Below are 10,019 nucleotides of genomic sequence, written 5' to 3' on the forward strand. Positions count from 1 at the left end.
AAGAGCGTAAACAGGAAGATAATCTGCTGGCGCTGAGTGATGAGGTTCAAAAGCTGCGAGCCGAGCTCGATGCTTCCAAGAAGGATAAAGAGATCCTCCGTTCTGAGCACGAAGTGGCTCTATCGGAGGCCAAGAAAGAGGCATTCGAGGCCGGACGTGAAGCTGGACTCGAGGAGGGCAGCAAACGCGGGGTGGAGGAGGGCCAAGCCGGCCGCATTCCGATCGAAGAACATCAACGCATCTTGGCCGGCTCTAGGATGTCCACGGTTCGTGACTTTCTGAAGACCGATACTTTCACGACCGCACTCGAGATCAAGTCTGCGGATTCGTTCGCCAAAGGCTATGAGACCTGCTTGTCTTAGGTCGAAAAGCTTGGCGGATTTAGTGAGTCTTTTGACCGCAGCAAGTTAGACATCTCGCTTGATGGCGACCTCCAACCCCTTCCCCCGGATCCTGAACTGAAAGATGATGAATTTATGGTCCTGAGGGACGAGCTGGAGGCGGAAGCTGATGCCTGATCTATCCCGATCTATTTTTGTAATAGGATTTGAGCTGACTGATCAAAATGTAAATCCTAGAGATTCTTAGAAACCTCATTTTTTGTAAACATGACGTCGGGGTGAGAATTTTGACGACCCCTGTACATGACACTTTATTAATACAACTTTTGGCAGCTCACGTATTTTGCTTCTTTATTTGCCCCTTGCATGTCTTTCTGATCATATGAAGCTTGCTTCTTTTCAACCGTTCTTTTAGTTCACTAGTGACATCAATGCGTCTTTTTCAGTTCGCATTTTGGACGCGTCTTTTTCAGTTCGCGTTTTACTTGAGTGCGTCTTTTTCAGTTCGCATTTTGGACGCATCTTTTTCAGTTCGCGTTTTGCTTTTGCTTGAGTGCGTCTTTTTCAGTTCGCATTTTGGACGCGTCTTTTTCAGTTCGCGTTTTACTTGAGTGCGTCTTTTTCAGTTCGCGCTTTGTACTTAGAAGATTCAAGTAACGAGCGATAATAAAGAGGTAAATACATACACGGATATACACACGAAAACAAATACGGTTTTATGAATCTCTTTGGGTAAATTGCAGTGGGTACAAATGCTTAACAACGCAATGTTTTACCTGGATACAATCTTCCTAACCTTAGAAATATACAATTGGTAATCTGCTAGAACTCTTCGCGTACAGTTTCTCTGCTGGTGGGTCTTTCGTTGTTCACCTTGTTCGTTTGATGTCCTCTCACAGGATCCTTGTTCGATCTTCTCGTTGATGGCCTTTCACAGGCTCCTTGTTCGATCCGTCAGTTGATGGCCTTTCGCAGGCTCCTTGTTCGATCCGTCAGTTGATGGCCTTTCACAGGCTCCTAGTTTCAGGCATAGAACTTCTTCAAGTTCTGTATGTTCCAAGGGCGTGGTAATTCGCGACCTTGCATGTCTTGCAATCTATACGTGCCCTTCTTTCTGATCTCAATCACTTTGTAAGGGCCCTCCCAGGGCGGCTCCAACTTTCCCACGTGTTTTGAGACCTCCACTTTCTTCAGCACGAGGTCTCCCACCTGCAATTGGCGTGATCAAATTCTGCGATTGTGGCTCTTCATCATTAGGCCCTTGTGGTGTAAAATTCAAGCGTATGCAGCCTCCCTCTTCTCTTCGATGACGGTGAGGTCGAAATTTCGTTCGATTCGATTCGTCTCGGGTTCATAATGCCCGACTCTTTGCGATTCCTCCCTGATCTCCGCCGGAATGATGGCTTCGGTCCCGTACACTAGGCAGAAAGGGGTCTCGCCCGTAGCGGTTCGCGGCATTGTTCGGTAAGCCCACAAGACCCCGAGCAGCTCGTCAACCCACGATCCCTTGTTGTCGAGGCGCGTCTTCAAGTGTTGCAAGATTTTCCGATTCGTCACCTCGGTCTGTCCGTTCGCCTGAGGGTTCGCGACTGCCGTGAAGTGTTGTGCGATCTTTAGCTCCTTGCACCATTCCTTGATCTTCCTGCCCTGGAATTGCGTACCATTATCAGATATCAGTATCCGGGGTATACCAAATCTGCATGTGATGTTCTTCCAGATGAAGTTGATAACTTCCTTCTCAGATATTTTGGCTACCGCTTCCGCTTCGACCCACTTGGAGAAATATTCGACCGCCACGATGATGAACTTCTTCTGAGCTTGCGCGGGTGGAAAGGGTCCTACGATGTCAATTCCCCACTGGTCAAACGGGCATGCTATCTTGATCGGTTCCATTGGGGTCGCGGGTTGATGTATTAAGGAAGCATACTTCTAGCAGCTTTCACATTTTCTCACCAAGTTCTTTGAATTTTCAACTAGGGTGGGCCAGAAATACCCCTGTCGCATCACTTTCTGAGCCAGCGATCTCGCTCCCGAATGATTGCCACAGCTTCCTTCATGTATTTCACGCATCACGTACATGGCCCTCTCTTCATCCAAGCATTTCAAGAGAGGGCCATCCACCGTCCTTTTGTATAGCTGGCCCTCCAACAGTGTGAATCGAGCAGCCCGAAATTTGACTCTTTTTGCTGCCACCGGGTCGCTAGGCAAGGTACCGTCCTCAAGATACCCTACGATTTTGCTCATCCAAGACCCCGCCGCTGAGACGACCTGGACTTCTGTTCTACTCGCGAGGGCCGACTGCTCGCGTACTAAGGCTGTGATTTTGCGATCCCGAATTCCATCCATCGCCGCTCCAAATTTTGACAGAGCATCCGCTTTGTCGTTTTCTGCTCGGGGAACTTGCGAGACGGAACACCTACCAAACTTTCCCATCAATCGCTGCACGATTTCTTTATACCGTGTCATTGTTCTCTCTCTCGTCTCGTATGCTCCTTTGATCTGCATAGCGATTAGCTGTGAGTCGGTAAAAACCTCCAGATCCCGAGCACCTGCCTCATATGTGAGCTCCAGTCCTAATACCAATGCCTCGTATTCCGCCTCATTGTTTGTTACTGGGAATGAGAGGCGGGCAGCCACTTCTATCTCAACTCCCTCGGGTCCTTGGATCAATATGCCTGCTCCTCCATTATTCGCGTTGGAGGACCCATCGACATGCAGCATCCATTTCGAACAAGGTTGTTCGACCGTTCCGGGCCTTTTTTGATCGCCGATTAATTCTGTCACGAAATCCGCTAGCACCTGCGCTTTCTGGGCCATTCTGGGCTGATACTCAATGTCGTGCTGTCCCAATTCTACCGCCCACTTAATTAGTCTCCCGGAAGCTTAGGGTCGTGACATCACATGTTTGAGAGGGTGGTTCGTCAATACCACCACTTTGTGCGATTGGAAATATGGTCGCAATTTTCGAGCTGTTACAACTAAGGCGAGGGCGAGTTTTTCCATCTCCGAATATCGTGATTCGGCCCCCTGAAGCATTTTGCTGACATAATACACCGAATTTTGATTGTTGGCCTCTTCCCTTACAAACACCGAGCTGACCGCGTTTTCGGACACCCCTAGGTATAAGAATAAAGTCTCCCCTTCCTTCGGGCTCGCGAGCAGTGGAGGCTTTGTGAGGTATTCCTTCAACTCCTGCAGAGCCTGATCGCATTCTGGTGTCCACATGAAGTTTTTAGGTTTCCTCAAGACCTTAAAAAACGGTAAGCTCCTGTCCGCCGATCGAGATATAAATCTGCTTAAGGATGCGATCTTTCCCGTAAGCTTCTGCACCTCCTTGATCGAATTGGGCGATCTCAGACCCATTATAGCTTCAATTTTTTCTGGGTTCGCCTCTATTCCTCGTTCGCTGATCATGTACCCTAAAAACTTCCCCCCTGTCACTCCAAAGGTACACTTGTCCGGGTTGAGCTTCATTCCATGCGACCTCATTATGCTGAACGCCTGAGAGAGATTTTTGATGTGGTCCTGTGACCTCTTACTCTTGACCAGCATGTCATCGACATATACCTCCATGGTTTTCCCGAGCAGATCGCCGAACATCTTATTAACCAATCGTTGGTAGGTCGCACCCGCGTTTTTCAGTCCGAACGACATCATGTTGTAGCAATAAATCCCCTTATCTGTGACGAAGGAAGTTTTGTCTCTATCCTCCTCTGCCATTTGGATCTGGTGATATCCTTGGTATGCATCCGTCATTGAGAAGAGCTCGAATCCCGCGGTCGAATCCACCATGGTATCGATCCGAGGTAGCGGGTACGGGTCTTTCGGGCAGGCCTTGTTCAGGTCCGTGAAATCTACACACATTCGCCATTTTCCTGAAGATTTCGGGACAAGTACTACATTGAAAAGCCAATTCGTGTACTGGACTTCCGATACATATCCGGCTTTCAGCAGCTTCACGACCTCTTGCCTGATAGCTTCGTTCTTATCGCTACTAAAAGTCCTCTTCCTTTGCTGCACAGGTCAAGCCATCGGGTCCACATTCAATCGGTGTACAATGACCTCCGGGTCAATTCCGGTGAAATCCGATGGACTCCATGCGAACATGTCCGCGTTCTTCCGCAGGAAGTCAATCATGGACATCTCTCCCTCGTTCATGCTGGACCCTATCCGAGTCGTTTTGCTGGGATCCTCTGTTGCGAGCTGTATAGCCTTGTATTCCTCACTGGGCTTCAAGTGTTCAGCTTCGTACGGTCGGGGCTCCGCGTCCTCCCTGACTTTCTGCTTCTTCGACCTCGGCTCTCCTTTTATCGACAAGTTGTAGCATTTTCGAGCCTCCTTTTGGTCGCATGACACTTCCCCGATTCCATATTCAGTGGAGAATTTTATCTTCATATGGTACGTGGAGATGACCGCCCGGAATGAGTTCAGTCCCGGCCGACCCAGTATGACATTGTATGTGAAAGGAGTATCTACCACCAAGAATTTGACCATCAAAGTTTTTCTTTTTGGCTCCTCTCCCATGGACACTGGCAGCTCAATCGTCCCTAGTGAGGCCACTTCACTTCCCCCGGAGCCGACTAACGGGGTTTTTACGGGTTCGAGCCTCGCGTTCTCCAGCCCCATCCGATCTACCACATTTTTGAAGATGATGTCCGCTGAGCTCCCATTATCAATCAACACTTTGTGAACGGTGAAGTTCACAATATCTAGCTTGACGACCATGGGGTCGTTCTGTTCTCCACCCTCCTCTAATCTGTCCGAACTGTTGAATGAGATAGCCTCTTCGTCCTCCACCTTCAGCACGAATTCCTTTTCTCGGGCTGATCTGGCCGTTCGAGCGCATCTCTTTCGTGTTCGGCTCAAATCTCCCGCGGTCGGTCCTCCCGCAATCGTGTATATAACGCCCTTGGTGGGAGCGTTGTTCCCGCCTGTCGGGGCCCTGTCGGATTTTGATGGGCCCGGGTTTCTGTCGCGATCACGGCTTTTCGATCTGCTCCTCCTTCCTTCCCCACCGATTTTACAATTTGGGGGCATGCGATCTCGAAAATGCCCCTGCCTAACAAGCCTTTCGATCTCATCCTTCAGCTGATAGCACTCCTCTGTATTGTGTCCCCTCTCCCGGTGGAAACGGCAATATTTGTTAGAAGTTTTCTTGGAGGGGGTGTATCTCGTATGTCTTGGCCACTTCAGCGCATCGGCATTCTCTACCATCATCAGGGCCTTCTCCCGAGACATGGCTAAAGGAGTGTAATTATGGTACTTCGGCACATACTTGGGTTCCTTCCGTTTCTCTGTTTTAGGCTTGTCATTTCCTCCTCCCCTGCCCTCTTGAGGTTGCCTAGGGATGTACTCTCGCTCCCTTCGTTCTGAGTCTTTCATCGCGTTCATCTCCTCTTCGTCGATATATTTCTGTGCTAGCGCCATCAATTGCTCGACATCGACGGGCGGATCTCGTGCGAGGGCGGATGCGAAAGAGCTCTTCCTGAGTCCGTGAATGAGGATGCTCACGAGCATATCAATCCTTAACTCTTGCACCTCCAGAGTTTCATAGTTGAACCGACCCATGAAATTTTTCAACGTTTCATCCTCTCTCTGTCGGATGTTGAAGAGATGTGTGGCGGACCTCTTCTGCTTCTTTTTGCTCGCAAAATGGAAGTTGAACTTTTGCACGAGCTGCTCGTAGGATTCAATGCTTCCTCGAGGCAGGTTCGTGAACCACTCTTGAGTTTTTCCCGTGAGTGTGGTTGCAAATAGTTTTGCCATTATTGGGGCTGATTGTCCGTAAAGGTTCATTACCATTTCAAAGGCGGCCACATGCTCCTGCGGGTCTCTCATCCCATCATATCTCCTCAGGTCGGGGACCCTGAACCCTGGCTCGACTGTCTGAATGAGGATGTCGTTACAGAAAGGGGAATTTTTGTTCTGCGAGACGATCTCCCCTCGCTTCTTCAACTCGTCGATCTGCTTATTCAAGCTGTGTATCTGTTTGCCCACACTTTCTACTTCGGCCTTGGATATCACCGGCTCCCTTCTTTTCGCGCGTCCGTGGCTGCTAGAACCTGCATCGGACGACGCCGGTCGCTTGCTGCAATGTTCTTGTTCCCCTTGCACCCTTGACTCTCTTATTGGTTCCACATTTTCAAATAACTGCCTTCTAGCAGTTTCCTTGACCAGGGGGGTCGCTGTTCTCCTTTCGTATTCCACAATTGCTTTTCGGCTTGCCTCCTCTATCATTCTTTGCAACTCGTCCGGAGTGATTTGAATGGTGGCACCTGTTCCCTTCCTGGGTGTCTCCTCTTCCGCAGCATTTCTCCTCGATGAACCTTCCATAATGATAAAGAATTCTCAATGTTCCCACATACGGCGCCAACTGATCCGGGTCGAATTATTCGATCTCTTGAGACAATCTCACTGCTGGTCGACTAACTCTTCCGGAACAGATTTTGGTCCCATGAGAATAAAACACGAACCGTGAGCTCGTCGGGCACGTCCCCGACAATGACCCTCCGACACTCAAGTTAGGTTGATCGAGTGAAATGTATGCGATCTCAAAGTTCGATCTCAATTAATGCATAACAATTATCTCATTTATGGCGTATCGGGGTCTATTTATAGTACACAGTTGTACGGCAAGTACTGGGCCACGTGGCCTTATCTTGCTTATTCACATTCTGATCGAACGGTCGTCACTGTCCGGGTCTTCCGTTAGTCTATGCGATCCGGGTTGGGTCCTCTGCGACCCGCCCGCTACAAAACACGCGGATCCTGATCGCGGAAATGACCATAATGCCCTTAATGAAGGGCGTTTCAGTCTTTTTGTAGGGAGGATATATGTATACCTATCAAATATATTTAATTAATATTTGAATTTTACTATACTAATTTAGTGGTCAACAATATAAGAAGAAAAAGAAAAAGACTATTATTAGAAATGAGGAACAAACAGCACTTTTATGTTATTATTATTTTTTTTTCTTGGAAGAATAAAAATGTTGAGAAATTATTTAAATGTGGGAAAGTGTGTTTTCATGGGCTTGTCAAGGAATAGCCCAATCTCATGAACTATTATTGGGCCCAGTCCAGTTTCGTCGAACATGGCGGCCCAATTTTGGCCTTTCCTATAATTTCTTTTTCCTTTTCCTTTTCCTTTTTGATAGAATGTGGTTGATTATTTTATTTAATATATTCAAATTAAAACGAATAATTAGATATATTGATAATTTCAAATCAATCAATACATTCAAATAAAATAAAAAAATAAAAATTATTATGAAAATATATATACACATATATATTTGTGGACTCACAATATTTTAATTATGAGGACTCAACCTTACCGCTCGAGTAAGACATCGACAGCCCATGGACATCGTCTCACGGAAAAATTCAGGCTTGTTTGGTAGTAAATAGTTAATTGGGTTGGATTGCGAGTACAGTCTTAAATGTATATAGGGGTCATTTTAATAAATATTTGAGTATTTGTCTCATTTTATATGAATTGTTATTATTTATTTGATAATTATTGAAAATTTGATTATTAATTAATATTTTGATATAATGATATTATTATTATTTTTACCGATTATTAAACAAAGATTATTGAGCCTTTTTATTTTATTGAGTTTCTAAATTGATCTAAAATGCAATTGAGAAAGTTCCTTATTTTTTAGAAAAATTATTTGAGAAGAAATATATGTACAATTATTTTAAATAATTATGTTTCCCAAACATAGCAAGACAGTATCCTAAAATACAAACATCTCAAACAGTCTCACTAGTTACTTAGTAAGTGTCACTTATTTTATATATGTGCATGATTTTTTAAAATAAATTAAAATAAAATATTTCAATAAATTGTATGATTAATGTTTATAGAGTAAAAAGTACCTAAAAATATATATTAAGATAACAAGTTAATATGAATATTTTGATTTATAGAAAAATATTGACAAACAAAGATAATAAATAAATATGGAGAAATAAAAAAATACATGGAAAAAAGGGGGAAGAAAACTACCATGAAAGGGCATTTATTAAACAACTATTATTATTTTTTTTAATTTATCATAATTATAAATACTTTCGATTGTTTGAAAAATTATAAATATTTTCTTGAAATATATGATCGTTTAACAAATTACCCCCTATAATGAACTGCCATGAACGGGCATTTATTAAACAACTATTAATTTTTCAAAGTATTTATCATTTTTCAAATAATAAAAAAGTAATTGTGATATCTAAGGGAGCCCATTATAATTTATTCTATCTTTTTTTTAAGTTTTGTTTAACACATACACGTTATATTTAAAAAGATAGCACTATTTTTTATTTAATTTTTTTTATATACATAATATATATATATATTAAGATGCAATATGATTTGAAATAAAAAAATTGAATACAGAGGGGCAGACAATTAATTTTGTTCAATTACTTCCATTACATGTGAGTGTCTTATATGGAGTCCACAAGGAAAGTATCATATAAAAATATATTTGAAGATAAATCAATTTGAAATTTTTAAAATTAATCATCATTTATGAAAGATTATATTATGTGCTTTGACATTAGTGGGGTTTTTTCAATTAAAGAAGATTATAGTACATAATAAATAATGTCAATTTTAGAATAATAATGTCATTTTTTAGAATATTTAAAAAAATTTGTTTTAGCTTTTAAATCAGATTTTTTTCCCCTTAGTCCTATATCTTTTTCATATATATATATATATATATTATGAGAAATTTATTAGCTATGTAAGTCTTCATAATTTTTTTTCCTTTTCATTTCCATTGTTTTAATTATAAATATTTTCTCATTATTTAAAAAATTAAAAATACCTTTTTAAAATTAATGATAGTCTAACAAATACTTTCTTATAACAATATATTTGTAAAAGATATTTGTTAAATGACTATAATTACAATCGAGTATATAATATAACATAAAACATCAAAGGAATTGCAATGATCTCATATCCATAGGGAAAATTACACTTTTTGTCCCGTATGATAAAGTGTGTTGTACTGTTGATTTCACAATTTATGAATTTAGTACATTCAGTTATAATTTTTATTTTAATGAAATTAAATATATTAAATCCATAAATTATAAGACGAAAAATAGAATATCTTATCTTATAAGGTTAAAAGTATAATTTTTTCACCATATATCTTATGAGAATTCATCAACTCAAACTGGTTCGTCAAAGTTTCGACCATCTTCATACCCAAAATCATGTTGTTGGAGTGATTTGAAAAGTGGGATCCAATCAAAAGATGAGTTGCAATCCACATTCCGTGGACTACACACACCTCACTATCTTTTCCCAAAGCAACCAATTAACACGTTTACGCGAACTGCATTGCTACGAAAATTATTTGCGCGCAATCAATTCCTTTTTGGGATTTCTCTCAGTTTCAAGAACTTCATCATGCTGTGTTTCTCAAATTCTCACCACTCAGTAGACTAGCGTGCTCAGCCTTTTTTCCCCTACAATTGGGGCTGCTCCTAGGTCTTGATTATGATTAATTTAAGGACAGCGATCTGCATATATGAGGTACAGTCATACCGAGTAGAATTTTCTGCCTTACCGCAACTAATTTTCAGTTCTTCAAATTGTTATTCGTGGTGATGATTCCTGTATGGCTTTGTTTGTATATGTTTTTGGGG

The 10,019-nt window shown here is 42.4% G+C and overlaps 1 long non-coding RNA gene across 1 annotated transcript in view; it reads left to right on the forward strand.

Moving 5' to 3' along the window:
- Positions 9,539 to 10,019, forward strand: part of LOC110011976 — a 2,348-nt gene continuing 1,867 nt past the window's right edge. Inside the window, exon 1 of the long non-coding RNA XR_002287065.1 lies at positions 9,539 to 9,906. This is a non-coding gene — a long non-coding RNA (uncharacterized LOC110011976). The remainder of the gene's footprint in view (positions 9,907 to 10,019) is intronic.

This window comes from Sesamum indicum, linkage group LG5, assembly GCF_000512975.1.
Source record: "Sesamum indicum cultivar Zhongzhi No. 13 linkage group LG5, S_indicum_v1.0, whole genome shotgun sequence".
NCBI classification, from domain to species: Eukaryota; Viridiplantae; Streptophyta; class Magnoliopsida; order Lamiales; family Pedaliaceae; genus Sesamum; species Sesamum indicum.